Source organism: Bubalus kerabau, chromosome 6, assembly GCF_029407905.1.
Source record: "Bubalus kerabau isolate K-KA32 ecotype Philippines breed swamp buffalo chromosome 6, PCC_UOA_SB_1v2, whole genome shotgun sequence".
Taxonomy (NCBI): domain Eukaryota; kingdom Metazoa; phylum Chordata; class Mammalia; order Artiodactyla; family Bovidae; genus Bubalus; species Bubalus kerabau.
The window spans coordinates 74,832,939-74,857,199 of NC_073629.1; the positions used below are offsets into that span (position 1 = coordinate 74,832,939).

The 24,261-nt window shown below is 37.6% G+C and overlaps 1 long non-coding RNA gene across 1 annotated transcript in view; it reads right to left on the minus strand.

Moving 5' to 3' along the window:
• The window catches only part of LOC129656192 (uncharacterized), a 55,097-nt gene that overhangs the window by 10,235 nt on the left and 20,601 nt on the right, over positions 1–24,261 (minus strand). The window contains exon 2 of the long non-coding RNA XR_008716260.1: positions 22,640–22,744. This is a non-coding gene — a long non-coding RNA (uncharacterized LOC129656192). The remainder of the gene's footprint in view (positions 1–22,639; positions 22,745–24,261) is intronic.

Below are 24,261 nucleotides of genomic sequence, written 5' to 3' on the forward strand. Positions count from 1 at the left end.
CAACCCAGGGACTGAAGCCTTATCTTACATCTCCTGCATTGGCAGGCATATTCTTTACCACTGTGCCGCCCTGGGAAGCCCGGTCAACATGTATAGCTTGTGACAATTACTCAAATAAGCATGCCATTGGTGGGTCTGGTGATGCTGTTACCAGAGGAGTAGAAATGTATTCTAAAGGATTTTGACTTGAGCAAGATTTGAAATGAGTAAGAAGTTTTTTGAACAAAATGATTCTGCAGTTTTCATAAGCCAAGAACTCTTCAAAATACATCTCTGAGGCACTTGCATAAATATTTAGAGCCTGGTTGAATTCCTTGCTATTTCTTTAACACACTTCACTGTATGTATGATATCTGATACCTTTGTTGTTCTTTCTGAATGAAATAGCCTCCAGCCACAGGTGCCTGTCAAACTCAAATATCATCGCTTTTGTGAAGCATCACACAGGGATCAGCTGAAATCTCTCAGGCTGAATTAATTCCTCCCCACTCCAAGTGCTCACAGCATTTTGTGATTTGCCATTCAAATTGCATTTGTTGTGCTATATTATCCTTACTGGTAGATATATCTCTGTTCCCTAAAAGACTGTGACCACAGGACCCAACAGTACCTGATACATCTTAAAGCCTCCATATAGACAGGTTTGATGTTTGAATCATCCTATTTTTTCTCCATTTCTCTGTGTCACAATAATACCAAGTTTATCCAATTTTGGCTAACTTCATGATGTACAGTATTAAAAAGTTTGGATCTGACAATTTAGATATAGATTATTCTCAATTAGTCACAAATCTATCTTGGAAAAAGCATGGAGTTGTAGTTTTAAGAGATTCTGTGGTTTGGGGCAATCGACTTACCTACATGGCTTCAGTTTCTTCATTGAGAAAATGAGGACTAAATAATCTGTACATTCCCATCTTCTCCTAGTCTATGAACCAATGTCCTTTCCTGAATTCCTGTACAATTAATGGTCTAGATTTTATTTTTTAGTGCTGAGTCTTTGTTGCTTTCTCCAGTTGTGGTGAGCAGAGCCCAGGCCTCTCATTCTGGTGGCTTCTCTTGCTGCGGAGCACAGGCTCTAGGCATACGAGCTTCAATAGTTGCAGCATGCGGGTCCCAGGGCATGCAGTCTTCAGTAGTTGCTCCATGGCATGTGGGATCTTCCCAGACCAGGGATCGAACTGGCAGACCCTGCATTGGCAGGCAGATTCTTATTCACTCTGCCACCTGGGAAATCCTAGGTTTTGTTTTGTTTTGTTTTAATTTTGTTTCCTGTTCCTCTGCTCTGTTTTTTCTTTAAAAAAAAATCAAAGTGAAATTCTTTATAGTTTACTATGATGTCATTAGAGCTCTGAAAGTCACAGATACAGATTCAATCCCTTACTCTGACACTTACTAAACTAACCTGATAATCTTGTCAATTTCAGCTTGGCTAAGCCTCAGCTTCCTCGGGTGTGAAGTGAGAATAATAGTGATAGGGGTGGTTTCATAGAGTTGTGCACAATCTTCTTCTGTATTTCTTATGACTCTCTGCAGTTGCAAGCTGTGTAGGGATGCAGAGGTCTTAGTAACACAAATATGTTCACTCACAAATTAATCAGGGGAAAAAGTGGAAGCAGTGACAGATTTTATTTTCTTGGGCTCCAAAATCACTTTGGACAGTGACTACAACCACTAAATGAAAAGATGCTTGCTCCCTGGAAAAGAAGCTATGACCAACCTAGACAGTGTACTAGAAAGCAGAGACATCATTTTGTCAACAAAAGTCCACATAGTCAAATCTATGGTTTTTCCTGTAGTCATGTATGGATATGAGAGTTGGACTATGAAGAAAGTTGAGTGCCAAAGAACTGATACTTCCAAATTGTGGTGCTGGAGAAGACTTGAGAGTCCCTTGGACTGCAAGGAGATCAAACCAGTCAATCCTAAAAGAAATCAGCCCTTAATAATAACCGAAAGGACTGATGGTTGGGCTGAAGCTCCAATACTTTGGCTACCTGATGCCAAGAGCCGACTCATTGGAAAAGACTCTGATGCTGGGGAAGATTGAAGGCAAAAGGACATGGGAGTGGCAAAGGATAAGATGGTTAGATAGCATCATCAACTCAATGGTATGAATTGGAACAAACTCCTGGAGACAGAGGAGCCTGGCATGCTTCAGTCCATGAGGTTGCAAAGAGTTGGATATGACTTAGAAACTGAACAACAACAACTGTTTTCTCCCATTCTGTAAAATGTAATCTATTTCTTGCTGATTGCCAGATGTGATAAACATCTGATAATACAGTGCAAATATAGTACCAAGTACTGTGCCAGTACCATTTGCAGTACAGCCATGAAAAATAACCTGAAGAAGAAAAAACTAATAAAAGTATAGCAGACTAGGTACATTAAAATTACTGGATAGAATATGGGAATAATTAGATAAATCTCTACAATATCACAAAAAGCAACTATATTTATGATCATATGGCTATTTATTACAATTTCAGCCTAAGCTGTACTGTGCTTATCCACTCAGTTGTATCCGACTCTTTGCAACCCCATGGACTACAGCCCACCAGGCTCCTCTGTCCTTGGGGATTCTCCAGGCAAGAATACTGGAGTGGGTTGCCATGCCCTTCTCCAGGGGATCTTCTCAACCCAGGCATCAAACCCAGGTCTCCCATATTGCAGGCAAATTCTTTACCAACTGAGCCAAAACCTAAGCATCTCTATTCAAATATGAAAAACAAACTGATAATTTCAAAACTTCAGTAGAACTTTGGTAAATATTCATTTCATTTATTTCTCTTGCATTTTGTAATAAAGGTAAATTCATTAACTTTCTATGCTATTAATACTACAAAGTTTTACTGCTGATAAAGCAAAAGTTGGCCAAGTCTGCTCAAGTAGTCAGAGATCAGACACTGGCTCCCTTACCCTAAGACATAATAGTAAGGGTGTTTGCTGTCACTTTTTTATCACCAGTAATATTAAATACTTTACATCTTCATTCTAATTCTCATTATAATCTTTTCGGGATAGATTTTGCTGCCCCCAGTTTACAGATAAGAAATTTGAGGTGAAAGAAATTAAAGAAATGTCAGCAGAGTCACTGGTTGTCTTCCTAACTCCACAGCCTCTTTCACTATGTTCAACTCCTTTCTTTGCCAAAATTCAGGTTTGAATGTATTTGCTAATACTAGAAGAATTACACCTACAAAGAAGAATCTTTGGAGTATAAGTTTTTCTTTGGGAAAAAAAGTGGTAATTTTAAACCTTTTTTTTCATTTTGCATCTCAATTATTATTACTGGTAAATTTAAGAAATCAAGTTTAAAAGTTATGCATTTATTTCACTGTTGTTCTCCTTTTCTACAGACTTTCTGGAGGTAATACTAAAGAACAATGACCAAAAACCATGTCTCACCAAAAACAAAATAGAAAAAATAAAAGAAAAATTCTGCAATTTATATAAATCCCTAAACTCAGTAGGGATTGAGTTTCCCATTCAATCCCTCTCCCACACCATTCTAACAACTGAATGTGAACTACAAAGAGATTCAGTGAACTTTCTAGGGTCATTGAGTTCAAAGTCTGCTGAGAAAACACACCAACTGTTCTTGCCCTGTCTGTGGATTTTGATAGCTATCTTTGATCCAAGCATATTGTAGTGAAAATATGAAATTTATTTTTTAATAAAACAATGAAAACAACTGAATTTGTGTGTTATGAGCAACCATTTACTTCCACTTATAGCAGCTTTGGTCATGGATTGCTTGTGAAGGCATTTTCATATGGCAATATAAATTATGTAAACAAAGACTATAAATATTTACATATTTGATGTTATATTAAAGTTGCAGCAAAACAAATATTTCCTATTAGTTGAAGACTGAGAATAACCTATGTGGAAATTTCAGAATTGAATCTATTGGCTCTATAAAGGGACCATGATTGTCTTTTTTTATATTTTTAAATTAGAAGAAAAACTAATACTGTCAACTTTTTGGCAAGGGAGTAGAAAGCATAGTTACATTTCACACTATATTCTTTGAAGGATTTTTTTTTTTAACTTACTAAAACTGCTTCAGAATACAAAGGTTAAAAAGGACCTTACAATTTTTAAGTTGGTTTTCAGAACCAAAGTTTCTCTTTAGGAGGTGATACATTTCTTCATCAAAATTGTAAAGCTAAAAGGCATCTATCTAAAAGAGTTGCTGAACTGCCATCTAAACTAAATAGAAAGAGGGGGGTGAAAAATTTGTCTTAAAACTCAACATTCAGAAAACTAAGATCATGGCATCCAGTCCCATCAATTTATGGCAAATAGATGGGGAAACAATGGAAACAGCAACTGACTTTATTTTGGGGGGCTCCAAAATCATTTCAGATGATGACTGCAGCCATGAAATTAAAAGACACTTGCTCCTTGGAAGAAAAGCTATGACCAACCCAGACAGCATATTAAAAAGCAAAGATATTACTTTGCTGACAAAGGTCCATCTAGTCAAAGCTACAGTTTTTCCAGTAGTTATATATGGATGTGAGAGTTGGACTATAAAGAAAGCTGAGCACTGAAGAACTGATGCTTTTGAACTGTGTTGTTGGAGAAGACTCTTGAGAGTCCCTTGAACTGCAAAGAGATCCAACCAGTCCATCGTAAAGGAAATCAGTCCTGAATATTCATTGGAAGGACAGATGCTAAAGCTGAAACTCCAGCATTTTGGTCACCTGATGCAAAGAGTCAGCTCACTGGAAAAGACCCTGATGTTGGGTAAGATTGAAGGCAGGAGGAGAAGGGAACAACAGAGGATGAGATGGTTGGATGGCATCACCAAGTTTATGGACATGAGTTTGAGCAAGCTCTGGGAGTTGGTGAAGGACAGGGAAGCCTGGCATGCTGCAGTCCATGGAGTCTCAAACAGTTGGACATAACTAAACAACTGAACTGAACTGAACAGAACAACAATCAAACAAGTTTTGTGTTCTTTCTTTAATTTTTCACTGTTAGATTTAGCAGATGTGAGAAGCAGTTTAAAAATGCATACACCAATCTATGAGTGGCCTCAAGAAAGAAAGCATTTCTCAAGAGAAAGAAACCTTTAGGATTATTCCAAATATAATAAATTCTCAATATATTTCATACAATGAGCATCTATTGTGTTAGTAAATATGCTGACACACAGATATGACAGTCCATACGAAAATGTCCTATACTAACCTTCAACCCCATGCATGCATGAATGCATGCTAAATCGCTTCAGTCATGCCTAACTCTGCAACTCTATGGACTATAGCCTGCCAGGCGCCTCTGTCCATGGGATTCTCCAGACAAGAATGCTGGAGTGGGTTGTCATGTCCTCTTCCAGGGGATCTTCCTGACCCAGGGATCAAAGTTGCATCTCCTGTGGCTCCTGCATTGAAGGATTCTTTATGCTGAGCCACCAGAGGAAGCCCACCCTCTGACAACAAATAGGTTCCACCAGAGGAACCCCATATGAATCTCAAATTCACTGATTCTGTATACTTTCCTATATCTTTCCCCTTCTTTCCCCACAACCAATGTTCTTACTTCCCTCCTTGCCTCACTAAAATTTTCTGAATCTTTATTATCATCTCCTTGCATATAACCTTGACTTCTTTGCCCTGACAGGTTAGCAGAATTAGAGGAGTTACAGGTTAAAGAAGTGTATGTGTTTGTCAAAAAATCATCAAATTGTACACAATTGTTATGCATTTCTTTGCATGTAATTTACCTTTATAAAACTTTAGACAAATATTGAACTCTAGTTAACAGATTTGCTTTTTGAAATGGTGTGAATTAGCAATGTTTTTTTTTAATTTAATTTTATTTTTTAACTTTACAATATTGTATTGGTTTTGCCATATATCAACATGAATCCGCCACAGGTATACACGTGTTCCCCATCCTGAACCCTCCTCCCTCCTCCCTCCCGACACCATCCCTCTGGGTCGTCACAGTGCACCAGCCCCAAGCATCCAGTATCGTGCATCGAACCTGGACTGGCGACTCGTTTCATACATGATATTATACATGTTGCAATGCCATTCTCCCAAATCATCCCACCCTCTCCCTCTCCCACAGAGTCCAAAAAACTGTTCTATACCTCAGTGTCTCTTTTGCTGTCTCGTATACAGGGTTATTGTTACCATCTTTCTAAATTCCATATATATGTGTTAGTATACTGTATTGGTGTTTTTCTTTCTGGCTTACTTCACTCTGTATAATAGGCTCCAGTTTCATCCACCTCATTAGAACTGATTCAAATGTATTCTTTTTAATGGCGGAGTAATACTCCATTGTGTATATGTACCACAGATTTCTTATCCATTTGTCTGCTGATGGACATCTAGGTTGCTTCCATGTCCTGGCTATTATAAACAGTGCTGCGATGAACACTGGGGTACACGTGTCTCTTTCAATTCTGGTTTCCTCAGTGTGTATGCCCAGCAGTGGGATTGCTGGATCATAAGGCAGTTCCACTTCCAGTTTTTTAAGGAATTGCCACACTGTTCTCCATAGCGGCTGTACTAGTTTGCATTCCCACGAACAGTGTAAGAGGGTTCCCTTTTCTCCACACCCTCTCCAGCATTTATTGTTTATAGACTTTTGGATCGCAGCCATTCTGACTGGCATGAAATGGTACCTCATTGTGGTTTTGATTTGCATTTCTCTGATAATGAGTGATGTTGAGCATCTTTTCATGTGTTTGTTAGCCATCTGTATGTCGTCTTTGGAGAAATGTCTATTTAGTTCTTTGGCCCATTTTTTGATTGAGTCATTTATTTTTCTGGAATTGAGCTGTAGGAGTTGCTTGTATATTTTTGAGATGAATTGTTTGTCAGTTGCTTCATTTGCTATTATTTTCTCCCACTCTGAAGGCTGTCTTTTCACCTTGCTTATAGTTTCCTTTGTTGTGCAGAAGCTTTTAAGTTTAATTAGGTCCCATTTGTTTATTTTTACTTTTATTTCCAATATTCTGGAGGTGGATCATAGAGGATCCTGCTGTGATGTATGTCGGAGAGTGTTTTGCCTATGTTCTCCTCTAGGAGTTTTATAGTTTCTGGTCTTATGTTTAGATCTTTAATCCATTTTGAGTTTATTTTTGTGTATGGTGTTAGAAAGTGTTCTAGTTTCATTCTTTTACAAGTGGTTGACCAGTTTTCCCAGCACCACTTGTTAAAGAGATTGTCTTTAATCCATTGTATATTCTTGCCTCCTTTGTCAAAGATAAGGTGTCCATAGGTGCGTGGATTAATCTCCAGGCTTTCTATTTTGTTCCGTTGATCTATATTTCTGTCTTTGTGCCAGTACCATACTGTCTTGATGACTTTGTAGTAGAGCCTGAAGTCAGGCAGGTTGATTCCTCCAGTTCCATTCTTCTTTCTCAAGATTGCTTTGGCTATTTGAGGTTTTTTGGATTAGCAATGTTAAACCTCGTTTACATAAATGAGTAAATAAAGGTAATGGAGCAGTATCTTAAGAGGGAGTTATAAATATGGAAATAAGGCACAGTAGTATTGGATTGAGATGGAAAGCATTACTATAAACTCATGGATTTTAATATCTACCATTCTCACTAGATAAATCTACAAATGATAATATATATAGGCATATATGTGTATATGTGCACATATACATATATAAGATGTGTTCACTGAGATTGTCTAAAAGTTACCACATAGCATTGCATGAGCACACCTAATACCTATAACTTGATTACTATTTACATTTTGCATTAAAAGGAACTTAGAGTTCTTAAAGAAAAAAATGATTCCAGGGCTGTATCAGAGGGGAAAGTGTAATTATAAAGGATATTACTCAGAAAATTGACAAAAGTCAAATATGGATGGTAGAGTTAATAACAGTGCTTATCAATATCAATTTTCCTAATTTTATTAACTGTACCATGGTTATATAAGAGAATGCCCCTTTTTTGAGAATATATTCACTGAACTATTCAGTGGTATATAGTTATCAGTTTCTTCAATTTCCTGTCAAATGATTTAGAAAAAAAAAAGCATCTATTTAAAGGGAAAGAAAAACAGAGGAAAAGAGAAGGGGAATGAGAGAGAGAGAAAGAATGATAGATGTCAATGGGAGAAAATATAAACAACCAATTAATATAAGTAAAAGTTATTTCCTTTACTCTTCTTGTTGCTGTCAGTTTGAAGTTACATCAAAGAAAAAGGTTACATTAATGAATATCCTCTTTGGCTTCTTGTGTCAGTCAGTATAAGACCCAACATTCTTATAAAGTCTCCACATCCTTATGTGTACTCTCTTTACCTCTCTGAGTGCATCTTCTCCATCACTCTCTCCCTTTTTCAATGCTTTGTTGTCAGATATCCTTGTTACATGCAGATATCTATCTCCTTTAAATTTGTGTAGGATCTCATCTCCTCAATTGTACTGTCCTACTCTCCATTACACCCTTCCCTTCCACTCCCACATTGTTGATCCCCTTCACCCATATTACATTTTTTCCCCATGGCATGTGTTACAAACATGTCTTACATGTTACTTACATGTAAGAAATTGACATGTTACTTACATGTCTTATTTCTGTCTTGTCTCCACTCTCTAGAACGTAAGTTCCATAGTACAGAAGTTTGCTGCCTTTCCTGACCTATCTTAAGAACCTGGACTGTACAAGACACTCTGTAAATATTACTTGAATAGAAGAATGGCTGTCATCAGATTGTCAGATTACCTTCTACTGCTGCTAAGTCACTTCAGTCATATCCGACTCTGTGTGACCCCATAGACGGCAGCCCACTAGGCTCCGCCGTCCCTGGGATTCTCCAGGCAAGAACACTGGAGTGGGTTGCCATTTCCTTCTCCAATGCATGAAAGTGAAAAGTGAAAGCGAAGTCACTCAGTCGTATCCGACCCTCAGCGACCCCATGGATTGCAGCCTACCAGGCTCTTCCACCCATGGGGTTTTCCAGGCAGGAGTACTGGAGTGGGGTGCCATTGCCTTCTCCGAGATTACCTTCAGGAAACATTTACTCTTTGGGATATGAATCCTTAAGAATATTTTTTTTTCTTTATGATGCTTAGATCACTGTAGCTAAATGCCTATTAGGCATTAATATGGTCACGTTAAAAAGTATCGTTTCTAAGTACTTGTTTTTGAAGCATGTAAACAATTGGAATAATTTGAGGAGTTTAGAGATATTGCTTAGGAACGCCATCTGGCTCTCCCAGGAAGGCAGTAAGTTGCTCTGGGTCCCTCTTTTCATTATCTGCTCCTCCACTCTGAAGGTGTGGAAATGAGGAGTTGACTCACACAGATCAAACTCATGAGAAAACGGTGACAAGGCCAACTTAAAGAAAGAGTTGCCGCAGGTATCAGAAAGTTGAATCTTCTGTGCGGCTTATTCTCTATCTATAAGAAATTGACATGAAATCCAACAGATATGTCACCTCTTTTTGTGGAATCAGAATAAAAGGAAGGAGTTAGTCAAATTATGCCAGGTCAATGCTTATATTTTTCTGTTTGAAGACAGAATGTCTAAGGATAAAGTGTTGGAAAATCCACTTCCCTGCATAGGGCATTTTCTCACTTTGTGTTGTTGAAATGAAAAGTATTACATGTGGGTTTGGAGGACTTCCTCTTTCAAGTTTTCACATTAATAATCAGTTTGCATATTTCTTTCTTTAGCTATGTTAATACATTATCTGCACCACAGTCAAGCCCTATTGTTATTGGTTTCCAAAGAAAATCATGTTTGAAAGATGACTTCCCAGGTTACTGATCTTACCTACTCTGTGCTAAATGTATTAAACTAGCTGTTAAGAGTTGGGATGAGGTGGTTGCTCCATTGTAACTCATGGGCATTTTTACTACAATTAAATGATTTTTAAAAATTAACAAAAGTTGTTTAATCAAATTTAAAATTGTCTGAACTAAGTTAAACTTTATAAAATTCTAAAATCTCACTGTCTGGTTACAGACTAAATGAAGTAGATATAATTTCTTCTACTAAGTGCAAGTAAAAGTCCTTGACGTTAAATATAAAACAAATATCAGAACATTGTGAAGGTAGTCATAAAATTAAAGACCAGCTATGGATCTTGAAACCCTCAAAAGACCATGTGGCAAATTCCCTGAGTCTTCTTTTTGACTTGTATATTCTCACTGGGTGGTGCTAGAGAAGCCATAACCCAGAAAAGTCAGTAAGAATCGGTTTAAAAGAAAATAAATAAAAGCCCATTCTCTCTAGCAAAGGGCAAAGAAAGGGACAGCATGAAAAGAGAAAAATTTTTTAGACAATAACTACCCTAACACAGAAATTCATCATGGAACAAAATGAAGCTCTAGCTCCATTGTTCAGTAACTAAAGTCATGTCTGACTCTTTGCGACCCCATGGACTGCAGCACGCGAGGCTTTCTTGTCCTTCACTATCTCCTAGAGTTTACTCAAACTCATGTCCATTGAGTTGATGATGCCATCCAACCATCTCGTCTTGTGTTGTCCCATTCAGAGTTCCATTGCTATCAGCAAAAGCCTAGGCTCCCTGAGATGGGAGCCTAGGCTTCCACTCTTGCCAGGATGTAATAAGGCACTGCCAACCTGGTGTCTGAGAAGCCAGGTAGAGAAGTAGAACTCTCATCCTCACTTAGCAGTCAGAAGCCTCTCCCTACAGTGTCAGTGGAGGCCACTGAGGGATTCCCACCTGGCAGCAATGAGGTGATACTGGAGAAGGCTGACTGGGGAACTTCCCCTACCAGCCAGCACTGGAACAGCTTCCCTCTTGTAGTGTCAGTGGAGGTCAAAGCCAAGTGAAAGTCAAGCGGGAAGCAATGGCACCCCTTCCATACCCAGAGAAAACTGTCATGGAGACTGAGTAGGGAACCTGAAATCTCACCTCCATTTAGCAGTAATTAGGCAGCCCTGAGGCATCAACAGAGGACAAATGGGGACCTGGACCTTTATCCCCCACTGGCAGTAGTGAGGACGTATCCCTGCCCGCTATGACACAGTATCAGGGAGGGCAGATAAAAGAGATTTAAATATGACCTAGAGTCTCACAACATAACACCCAAAATGTCCAGGATAGAATAAAAAAATCACATGCTATACTAAGAACCAGAAAAACCTCAATATGAGTGAGCAAAGACATTCAACAAATGCCAGCACTAATATGACCCAGATGTTGAAATTATGTCACAAGGATTTTAAAAGAGCCATTATGAAAATGTCTCGATGAGCAACTATAAATACACTTGAAACAAATGAAAAAATGGAAAACATCAGCTCAGAAATGGAAAATATAAAGAAGAGCCAAGTAGAAATTTAAAAACTGAAAAAATAATTGAAGTAAAAAGCTCAGTGGATGTCTCAGAAGCGGAATGGAGACGACAACTCTAGAAAACGAAAAACAAAGAAAACAACTTGAAAGCAACAAGAGAGAAATGGCACTTTACCTACCAGGTGAAAGACCACTTTGAATGATAATGGATTTCTCATCCTCATGGAAGTGAGAAAGAAATGTTGCATTTTCAGATAATGAAAGAAAAGAAACATCAACCCCAAATACTGTATCTGGCTTCCATAAGTAAATCCTGTATATTCTTCTTAACAAATGTTAAGGAAAAAGACATGTTCAGATGAATGAAACCTGAGAGAATTTGTCAACAGCAGAACATAAGCTAAAATAATGACTAAAGGAAGTCTTTGAATAAGAAAGGAAATTATGAAGAAGAAGTTGTAGAACATAAGAAGAGACAACAACTGTCTGTAAATACAAAAGAGCTGCCTTCTCCTCTTAAACATTCTAAATTTTGTTTAAACATTTGAAACAAAAAATACAATATTCTATTATGTGAATCTCATTGCCTGTAAAATAAAATAAAAGGACTTATACAGAGTCATGTGTTCTATATTTGATTTCAGTATCAATAAATCTTTGTGCTTAAGGAAGAATTCTATATCTTGATTGTAGTTTTGGCTACAGGAAACTACACATATAGTAAAATAACAGACCTATACACAACATTGTATTAATGTAAATTTCCTGGTTTTGCAACTTTTGTAAATCTTCATTTAAAATAAACAACAAATAATAAGCTTCAAAAATTTCTTTAATAGACCATATTCAGAAACATCTTCTGTGAGAAAACATAAAACACACACACTAGAGTAGGTGTAAAATCACAGAGCAGATTTCCTGAGTAACTAATCGAAGTTTTCTTGTCTTTTTTTTATAGTTATTCATGGCCTGTTTAATGTGGAGAATGCAATCCTGTTTTCATGCTAATGTTGTTATCAATTTCTTCTCTTTTATGTCTTCAATAATTAACCTGTGTAAAAGCTCATGGGTCCAGACTTGTGGTCACAGTGGGGGAAGGAGAGGGAGGGACAAATTGAGAGAGTAGCATTGAAAAATGTATATTATCATATGTAAAACAGATAGCTAGTAGGAATTTTCTGTATAACACAGGGAGCTCATCAACAACAAAGAGGAGTGGGATAGGGGAGGCGTGGGAGGGAGGCTCATGAGAGAGGGAATATATGTATACTTATGGCTGATTCACGCTGTTGTATGGCAGAAACCAACACATTTTAAAGCAACTATCCTTCAATTAAAAATGAATTAAAAAAAAGATTTTAAAAAAGCTCATGAATCATTTTGACTGGGTCATGACTATAACTAACACCTTTTTAGCATTCCCTGAAGAAAAAGAAAGGGAGACTCAAGCATTACCTTCAGCTACCAGAGTATAGCAGCAAATACCTTGGAATTCTGAAAGCACCTTTTTTCTTTTTCAGCAAAGTGAAAAAGAACTAGCACAGGAGTCTCAGGATCTATTATTGGCACAAAAAGACAGTGGCATCTAACTGTGACAGCCAAATACCTCCAGGCCTTATGCCTTAACTGTGTCTAATTTTCTTATCTACAGTGAAAATCCATCCTGCCCTTCTGACCTATAGTATATATTTTCAGAGTTTCTACAAAGTACAGATCACTCCCTTGGATTTGACCCTATCTTCCCCATGAAGTCTTTTTCGAACTATGTGATCTTCTCTACTGGCACAATTGATTTAACTAGTATAGAATTCTCTTTCTTATAGTAATTTGAAATAGAGATCCATAGATTCAAATTGGATGAACTTAAGGTCCAATGTTGCCAATTTTCTGTATCTATTGCTTTTTTCAATTATGAAACATTCCAAACACACAAAAACACCCAATTATTCCTTGTCTGAGTGAATATGTTAACATTTTCTATATTTTTTCAATTTTTTCTAAAATAATTACTAAAAATTTGATATAGATATAAAATTAGAGACTAGTACAAGAGACATCTGGTTTCCCTACTGGCTCAGCTGGTAAAGAACCCACCTGTCAAGGAAAGAGATGCAAGAGACACCAGTTCAATCCCTGGGTCTGGAAGATGCCCTGGAGAAGAAAAGGCAACCCACTCCAGTATTGCTGCCTGGAAAATTCCGTGGACAGAGGAGCCTGGTGAGCTATCTAAATAGAGTCCATGGGGTGGCAAAGAGTCAGACAGAACTGAGCACACACGCCTCAGTTGGACCACAAGAGATATCAGTCATAAAACAATTACCAAAACTTTGTCATATTCACTGAATCTGTTATTTATTTTTTTAAATTGTGGTAAAAACATAACATAAAATTTACCATCATATCCATTCTTCAGTGCACAATTTAGTAGTATTAGCCATATTCCTACTGTTATACAATGAAGTTTTTCATCTGGTAAAACTGAAACTCTATGCTCTTTGAACAATTCATTTTTTCCCTCCTCCAACCCCTGGAAATCACAATTCAACTTTCTGTTTCTGTGAATTTGTCTATTATAAATGCCACATGTAGGTGGAACTATACAGTATTTATTTTTTTTATATCTGGCTAATTTCATTTAGCATAATGTCCTGAAGGTTCATCTGTGTTGTAGCACATGACAGAATTTCCTTCATGAATAACAGTCCAATATATGTATTATCACATTTTCTTTATATATTCATTGGTTGAAGGACATCTGGGTTACTTCTGTTTCTTAGCTGTTATAAGTACTGCTTCAGTGAATACAAGTGTGTGAATATCTCTTTGAAATTGAGTTTCAATTCTTTTGAATGTACACGCAGAAGTGGAACTGTTGGATCATATGGTAATTATGTTTTTATTTTTTTGAGGATCCTCCATACTGTTTTCCAAAGTGGCTGCATCATTTTACATTCCCATTAACTGTACAAAACTTCTATGATCTCCAACATTTGTAATTTTTCTATAGCGGCCATCTTAATGGAGGAGGTAATATTTTATTGAAGTTTTCGTTTTTCTAATGATTAGTCATGTGGAAGCATTTTTTCATGTACTTGTGAGCCATCTTTTTTGGAAGCAATGTCCATTCGAATCTTTTGCCCATTTTTTAATTTTGTTGTTGTTGTCATCGTCATTGTTAGAGTTCTTTATACATTCTGGATGTAACTCCTTATCATATATATGACTTGCAAATATTTTCTCCCACCTGAAGGTTGCCTTTCACTCTGTTGGCTATTTCTTTGATGCACTGATGTTTTTAAATTTGATATAGTTTCATTTGTCTAACTTTGCTCCTGTGTTCTTGGTGTCCTACCAAGAAATCATTCCCAAATCCAATGTCATGAAGCTTTTCCCCTGTGTTTTCTTCTAGTAATTTTATGGTTTCAGGTCCTACAGTTAGAACTTTAATCCATATTGAGTTAGTTTTTGGTAAATAATGTAAGATAAGGGTCTAAACTAATTCTTTTGCGGGTAGATATTCAGTTTTCTCAACATCATTTGTTGAAAAAACTGTTCTTTCTCTCATTTGTCATCTTGCCACTTTTGTTGAAGATTATTTGACTGTATGTGCAAGGGTATGTTTCTGGGTTCTCTATTCTATCCCATTAACTTAATATGCCTGTTTTTATGCCAGTCCCACACTGTTTTGATGACTGGCTTTGAATGAAAGTGAAAGTATTAGTCACTAGTCGTGTCCAACTCTTTTCTGACCCAGGGTCGAATCCGGGTCTCCTGCATTGCAGGCAAATTCTTTACTGTCTGAACCACCAACTTGACCCATTTTTTAAACAGCTTTTCTTTTTTCTTCTTGGTGCATTTTACAGCAAATATCACACAGCATAATTTTATCCCTACATGACTCAGTATGGTTTTCTAAAATTTATGGTCACTTTTTCTAACAAAATCACAATATTATTCTCATTCATAATAAAATTGGCACTATTTGGTATCATCTCATACCTAGTCCAAACTCAAGTGTACAAATTGCCTCCAAACTGTGTTTATTGGTTTTCCCCTCAGCTGGTCTCATCCTATAGTGAATTGAAGCAGGATTTCGATGCCTACCAGAGACTGAGGTTGGGCAGCGGCAGGGAAGAATGCTGAATCCTAACCACTAGATCACCAGGGGCAGTGGCCAGGGGCAAGAGGCTGGCCTGTCAGCTGTGTAGAAATTAATTTCCATATAGAGACAGAAAGTAGTGAAACAAGTGTTTATTGGGAGAAGAAAGAGTACAGTACAGAAGATAGAAAGTGTGGATAGACACACAGGTGGGTTCAGAGAGAGTCACACCCTCTTGGTAGTTTGAATTACTTTTATGGGGCATTTCTTCCGAGTTTCCTCTGACTGAGGAAATCTTGCTTTGCCTGGTTCTGAGTTCATATTTGGTATATCTCAGGGTCCTCCTGTGTGCACGTGTGCATGTCTTAACCAAGATGGATTCTATCTAAAAGGCTTATGAGTAGCCACATCACTTACTATTAGGTGACACCCCCCTCTCTTTTGACCTCCAAGGAAACTTTCTGTGCATATGTAGTCAGGGAGATCTCCTTAACTGAAAATGAGGAATATGCAGATTTTCATCTCTTATCTGAGCAGGACCCACCTTCTTTCATCCTGCTTTTATGGAGTTTCTGCTATTATGGAGCTTCTGTCCACAGGGATAGACTGTTCAGCCTGGGTCCCATCTATCTATCTTCTGCCTCAGTTTGTTTAATCAAGATGTAAACAAGGTTCCCACTTTAATTTGATTATGTCTCTAAGTTCCTTTACACTCAGAGAAGTGTCTCACCTCTCCTTCCCCCTTCAGACACTGCCTTGTACAAACTGGATTCTTTGTCCTATAAAATGTCTCACATTTTGGATTTCTCTCTTTACTTCCTTGTTCTGTCATTTAACTTATAAATGGAAAGTAACTGGTAACAGACTTTATTTTCTTGGGCTCCAAAATCACCATGGACAGAGACTGCAGCCATGAAATTAAAAGATGCTTGCTGCTTGGGAGAAAAGCAATGACAAACCTAGGCAGCATATTAAAAAGCAGAGACATTGCTTTGCCTACAAAGGTCCATATAGTCAAAGTTATGGTTTTTCCATGGCTGAAATCAATCTGTGCAGTCACTCAGTCATGTCTGATTCTTTGTGACTCCATGGACTGCAGCATGCCAGTCTTCCCTGTCCTTCACCATCTCCCATAGCTTGCTCAAACTCATGTCCATACAGTCAGTGATGTCATCCACCATCTCGTCCTCTGTCGTCCCCTTCTCCTACTGCCTTCAATCTTCCCCACCATCAAGATCTCTTTTAATGAGTTGGCTCTTCGCATCAGGTGACCAAATATTGGAGCTTCAGCTTCAGCATCAGTCCTTCTAATGAATATTCAGGATTGATTTCCTTTAGATTTGACTTGTTCGATCTCCTTGCAGTCCAAGGGACTCTTGAGAGTCTTCTCCAACACCACACACACAGTTCAAAAGCATCAATTCTTCATTGCTCAGCTTACTTTATAGTCCAGCTCTCACATGCATATGTGACTACTAGAAAAACCATAGCTTTGACTATATGGAACTTCAGTCCCAAAGAATGTTCAAACTACCGCACAATTGCACTCATCTCACACACTAGTAAAGTAATGCTCAAAATTCTCCAAGTGAGGCTTCGGCAATACGTGAACCATGAACTTTCAGATGTTCAAGCTGGTTTTAGAAAAGGCAAAGGAACCAGAAATCAAATTGCCAACATCTGCTGGATCATCGAAAAAACAAGAGAGTTCCAGAAAAACATTTATTTCTGCTTTATTGACTATGCCAAAGCCTTTGACTGTGTGGATCACAATAAACTGTGGAAAATTCTGAAAGAGATGGGAATACCAGACTACCTGACCTGCCTCTTGAGAAACTTGTATGCAGGTCAGGAAGCAACAGTTAGAACTGGACATGGAACAACAGACTGGTTTCAAATAGGAAAAGGAGTACGTCAAGGCTGTATATTGCCACCCTGCTTATTTAACTTCTATGCAGAGTACATCATGAGAAACGCTGGGCTGGAAGAAGCACAAGCTGAAATCAAGATTGCCGGGAGAAATAGCAATAACCTCAGACATGCAGATGACACCATCCTTATGGCAGAAAGTGAAGAGGAACTAAAAAGCCTCTTGATGAAAGTGAAAGTGGAGAGTGAAAAAGTTGGCTTCAAGCTCAACATCCAGAAAATGAAGATCATGGCATCTGGTCCCATCACTTCATGGCAAATAGATGGGGAAACAGTGTCAGACTGTATTTTTTTGGGCTCCAAAATCACTGCAGATGGTGATTGCGCCATGAAATAAAAAGACGCTTGCTCCTTGGAAGGAAAGTTATGACCAACCTAGACAGCATATTAAAAACCAGAGACATTATTTTGTCAACAAAGGTCCATCTAGTCAAGGCTATGGTTTTTCCAGTGGTCATGTATGGATGTGAGAGTTGGACTGCGAAGAAAGCTGAGCACCGAAGAGTTGATGCTTTTGAACTGTGGTGTTGGAGAAGACTCTTGAGAGTCCCTTGGACTGCAAGGAGGTCCAACCAGTCCTTCCTAAAGGAGATCAGTCCCGGGTGTTCATTGGAAGACCTGATGCTAAAGCTGAAACTCCAATACTTTGGCCACCTCATGCGAAGAGTTGACTCATTGGAAAAGACCCTGATGCTGGTAGGGATTGGGGGCAGGAGGAGAAGGGGATGACAGAGGATGAGATGGCTGGATGGCATCACTGACTCGTTGGACATGAGTTTGAGTAAACTCTGGGAGTTGGTGATGGACAGGGAGGCCTGGCGTGCTGCTATTCATGGGGTTGAAAAGAGTCGGACACGACTGAGCTACTGAACTGAACTGAACTGAACTGTCAGCAAAGTAATGTTTCTGCTTTTTAATAGGCTGTCTAGGTTGATTATAGCTTTTCTTACAAGGAGCAAGTGTCTTTTAATTTCAGTGCTGCAGTCACCATCTGCATTGATTTTGGAGTCCAAGAAAATAAAGTCTGTCACCAGTTAACTTCCATTTATAAGTTGAATGACAGAGCAAGGAAGTAAAGAGAGAAATCCAGAATGTAAAAGCTGGATAATCAAAAAGCCTGAGTGCCAAAGAGTTGATGCCTTCAAACTGTAGTGCTGGAGAAGACTCTTGAGAGTCCCTTGGACTGCAAGGAGATCCAACCAGTCAATCCTAAAGAAAATCAATCGTGAATATTCCTTGAAAGGACTGATACTGAAGCTGAAGCTCCAATACTTCGGCCACCTAATGGGGAAAACTGACTCATTGGAAAAGACTCTGATGCTCGGAAAGACTGAAGGCAGGAGGAGAAGGGGATAATAGGTGATGAAATGGTTGGATGGCATCACTAGCTCAATGGACATGAGTTTGAGCGAACTCTGGGAGGTGGTGAAGGACATCTGGGATCATGCTGCAGTCCATGTGGTCGCAAAGAGTCGGACACGACAGCAACTGAACAACAACTGGTAACTTAATCATATGGTCCTTTAATTACAAATTGAAATGAGCTCAGAACTTTGATTTTGTAATGCTTGCATGGCATTGTTTAGATTCATTTGCAAATTGCAGACCCTGGGGTTTTTCCATTTCACTGCTCATTCTCAAATCTGCTTCCAAGTTTTCTGTATTCCCAGAATACAGAGTGTTCTCTTTCCTCAGAAGTGGATATTTACTAACAAAGTATTTGAACCTGGAGCTTGTGGGGTACCGAGGTTGTCCCCATTCATTTCTCACTATTCCTGCCACTGAACTTTGATCATGTTATTGTTCTACTGCTGTAGGTGATTTATCATTTGGGTTCATAATCTGAAGTTTATAGAAATGTCTTACTTTCTAGTTTTATTTTGATACTGTCACGGGTATCAAACGGGTTTGATGTATCAACAGGTATCATTTTCTATCCTAATTGATTCATTTATTTTTCAGGAGGAATTTTTGGGAGGTTAAAAACCAATCTTGCTGTCAAGATCACATTATTGGAAGTTCTTCAACTTTCTTTTTGTTAAAGAAAGAAAATACTGCAAAAACACCCCACATCCCAACCCATTCCATTTTGTCTCCTATACCCATTTCCAGAGGTTAACCCCATCCAGAGGTCGCTATGTCCTATTACCATGCATGCTTTGTACTTTTACTACATGTATATGCATCCATTAAATATGTATACTTTTCTGTGATTTTACAATATCTACATATCTGTTTTCGTATTATATGTATGATTTGCTACTTGGTTTTCTTTACTCAAAGTTGTATTTCTTGATATTTATCCATGTTTAAACATGAAACTCTAAATTGTTACCTTTAACTGCTGTAGTGCATACTATAGTTTGAAGAAAATATAATTTGTCAGTCCCCTGTCAGGGGAAAATTATTTCATTTCACTGTAAAAAAAAATCATCTGTATGCATGTTTACTTGTGCACATCTGCATGATAGATGCAGATCTTTCCCTAAAATAGATACCTAGGAGTGAAAGTGCTGGATTAAAGGGCACATGCATCTTCTATGCTCAATTTATGAGGGTTTCCCTCATGTGTGTCCATACTGATGTTTGTGATGCTTTAATTTTTCACATCCTTGTAGGTATGAAATGGTGTCTCATTGCTAATTTATTTTACATTTTCCTGATCAAGATGTGAGGTTGAGAATCTTTCCAAATCTTATTGATACTTTAGCTTTCTTCCATGATGTCCAGCAATAAAATTGACAATTTCTCCTGAGTTATGTCTTAATTTCATAATGGCTTGTGAGAGTTTTTAAAATATGTTCTGGATAATAATGCTTTTTTAGTGTTTTTATTGAGTACAACAGATTATTCTAAAGTCTTCTGTGTATCCCCTCTCTTTGTAACTCTACCTGTGCTGCTATCTCTGTCTTTATCTCAATAACCCCTTCTCTCCCTACAGCTCAGACTCTGCCCATGGAAACATCTTTGGAAACAGGGAGCATACTAACTTTTTCATTTTCCCAGATCTCCATCTCTAACCTCCTGTCACTTCCATGACCATCACTTAAATTTCTTCATGAAACACCCTTTCTTTCTGAAGCATTGACTCTCATGCCAACAGATGTTAAGAGCAGAAGTATTCTGCCTTTATGACAACATAATTGTCAGGATCATATTCTTTATTAATGACAAATAGTGTTTTTCCTTTTTCCTGCCTGTCTCTTATGCTTTTCCTCTTTCTGGACCTTTCCTGTTCCATGTCTTTATCAGGATCTTGCAAGTTTGGTAAATGCAGTAAACAAAACGTTAGGTGTGTGATAAATTATGATAAGGATGATATGAAAAAGAAATTCTAATTATTTTATATACATAGACCATGTAATGATATGAGAATTTGATATTATTGCAAAATAAAGCAGTTGAGGTGACAATGTCAATTTATTGAAATGGGTAGATGTCATAATGAGTCTGGAAAAAAAATAAGTTTCTAAGATATACCAGATCATATTATCATATTGCCTCCATACACAATACTGATAATAATGCATAAATTCCTCCAGAAGATTCTATAAGCCTGTAAGTCTGAGCAAGGCTGTTTTAAATACTGACATGTAGTTAAAATATACAAATCAGAGACTTTCTTTGTTGTCTTTCACTTTTCTATCTTTTTTTTTTGGCTCTTCTCTTAAATAAACTAGAGAAACAAAGGCACCTGTAAATGCTTAGAGTTAATAATTTGGATCACAATTTAAACATTTCATTATTTTTCATTTTATTTTTAAACATAGACATCTTTTTGGTTTCATGAATAAAGCCTCCAATTTTGTTTTCTTCTTACTGAAGTTCTTAAAGAAGTAATATTTTAACATTTGAGAATAAAAGACCAAAGATGTTGATAACATTCAACTGTAACTGTATTTCACAATCTAGAACAATTTTCTTTTTACAGGCAAATGCATGGAACAATCATGAGGGTTAATTACAATAATATTTGTGGAAGAAACAACCAACTTGAGATAATGCATCCAGTCCAAGTTTGAATCCAACATGATTTTTTAATCTAAAGCAGAGCTATAATCTAAAAGCAATGTTTAGATTCTGAATGACTCAGATTTAAACAGAAAAAATACTAGCATGTGATGTTTAAGATTGTCAAAAATGTGATTTTATTTGAAAGACGACAAACATTCTTCAGAATTCCAGGCCTCCTAGTTATTTTAGTAGAAATATGTTGGAGGAAGGCTTAAAAACTCTCTTGATTTCATTAGTTTATACTTGCACCATGAGGGAATTTGCTTAGGAAATTGATAGATTCTTATTTAGCTCAAAAAGTGAAGCCCTAGATTGGGGTTTTCCTCAATGCACAATGCCAAAGGCTAATAATTCTATTTTTAAAAATTCAATATTATTATTTAATAATAATATCAACAATATTAAATTATTAAAATAATAATCACTAGTATTAAAAATTCATTATTATTATTTTTCATTCTGTTCAGCCTATATCACACTGAAAAAAAAAGAAGTTAATTACCTTGGTGGCTTTGTGCCTCATCTGTCCCAAAGTTTTTCGTTCATTTTAATGATAAATGTAATATTTATACTAGCTTCAGGTTGTAAGTTTTACCCCAAATTGTCAATCCCTGATATACAATTGAAACCATTCTCATAAACGGCCAATATAAAAAGCGGCAGGCAAGCTTCATACTCTGTAACTTTTTCCAAAAGTTTTTATTTCCAAGTAAATTTGGTCTACTTTTATCTGCTATTAATTTAGCACCACGAGCTTAATATCATTTATTTAACCAGCCAGTTCATAAATATTTGTATTAAGGCCTTGTATACACTAGGCAATAATTTACTTATGACTAAAGTTTTGAATTCTTTCTTCCTTAAATTAACAAAATTTAGAACTTGTGTTTTTATCCTCAAATATTCTAATAATTTATCTCTTAAAGAAACAAACAAGCCTATATTAATGAGACAACTAAAATTCCTGTCATTTTTATCTCACCATACTTCTTAGAACTATAAAAAGTGGCAGTTTTTATAGTTGTGGCCCTTCACACATATCAATTATCCTTGTGAAAATCCTACAGGCTCTTACTGAGAAATAATAGTGCCTCCTCCAATATTCCTGAAGGAGTATAGTCTGTGACTTTGCAGTAGACTCTAGGACAGACAGCAGTGCCGAGAACAAACACCAGTGCCTGCCAATAGGCAGGACGGCCCACGTTCTGGAAGGTTCTGGGAGACAGAAGTCATTGAGTAGAAAATAAGATGATCTACATTTCCTCCCAATCCAGCCAAAACTTCTCAATAGGTCCACAAACAGAAAAGAAAACGAAATCAATATTTATTTACCTCCTCCAATGTGTTAGTATCAACTTGGACCCATACTGCAAAGTTTTAGTGCTTAACAGCCACGTGACCTGGGACAAGAATGTCTCAGCACAGTAGTTTTCTCATCTATAAAATGAAGACAATAACATATATTTTTCAGAATTTTCTACCATAATTCAATACATTTGTTCTTACAAAGTGCTTAGAATAGTGTCTGGCCCAAAGTGAGCAACCCATAAATATTTGCTACTATTATTGTATTATCATTGTTGCTGTCATTGATAAAAGGGGTCACACACCGATAGGACGTGTTACAGCAGAACTTCAGCAAACATTCTGTTGATTTAGCTATTCTGATCACTGGGGACATCGAATCTTCATCAGAATTATGTGCAAGATCTTATTAAGCTCAGGTATTTCTCTGGAACAACACCAGTAGATTTTATTGTTTTTCCCTGTAGGGTAAGTCTTCCTATTAAATCTAATCATGACTCATTAGGAGCCAGAGGTTTATAAACAGTGCTTTTTAGATGCCCAGGAGTTTCAAGGGGGCCTTGATCTGTAGTCATCTTGAGGTGTCAAAATGGGCATACTTTCCTCCCCAAATGACTCATATCTTCTACCTGGAGGCAAAGTTGCTTATGACCTTGACAACTTTAGCCCAGCTGACTGCTCCTGGTAGTTCCATGCTGGGAAGAGGAAGTCAGTGTTATCAGATGACTGCTCAGGAATGTGACCCAAAGGGGACCTTAACTGGGACAAAGAGACTGGTCATATAGCTCTGTTTGGCTGGTTGTTTTTCATAGTGACTACAACTCTTGATGGCTATGAGCGATACTGAGGTCACCTTCAACAGTTTCTCTTGCTGTAAACAAGGCAAGGAGAGCTGGAAAATAAGCAAATGAGAGACAACAAGTGGGAGTCACCATCACTTCTGACCCCATTAGCCAATATGACACTATGTGCTAGCCCTGGACCTGGGTTTTAGTAACCCTTAGATAGTTTTGGCTGCTTTGTTTAAAAACTGAACTTGAAAGCCATGAATACTAGTGAGGTTGGATGGTATAGCTGAGAGAGTTCAGGATTTGAAGGGATCAAATCTCAGCCCCATTATTTAATAGCTTTGTAGCCTTGTCTTATAACCTATCTATGTGTTATCACCCTAATTTGTAAAATGGTGATTGTAATAACAACCTCAATAAATTTATGAAAGTGAAGTGAAGTCACTCAGTCACTCAGTCCAACTCTTTGAGACCCCATGGACTATAAACAGTCCATGAAATTCTCCAGGCCAGAATACTGGAGTGGGTAGCTGTTCCCTTCTCCAGGGGATCTTCCCAATCCGGGGATCTTCCCAATCCAGGAATCAAACCCATGTCTCCCACATTGTAGGCAGATTCTTTACCAGCTGAGCCACAAGGGAAGCCCAGATTTATGCAAAGATGAAATTAAAAAGCATAAGGTCAGTGCTCAGTAGTTATTGGTTCCTTTTTCATTATGTTGTGAGATAACTGTATCCAATCCTTCCATCCACAGGATTGTGTCGAGCATTAGAAGACATTCACATATTCACATTGGGGTCTATCACTCCATCCACTCTAACCATCCCTGTTGCTCAAACATGGTAGACATTCTCCTGACAT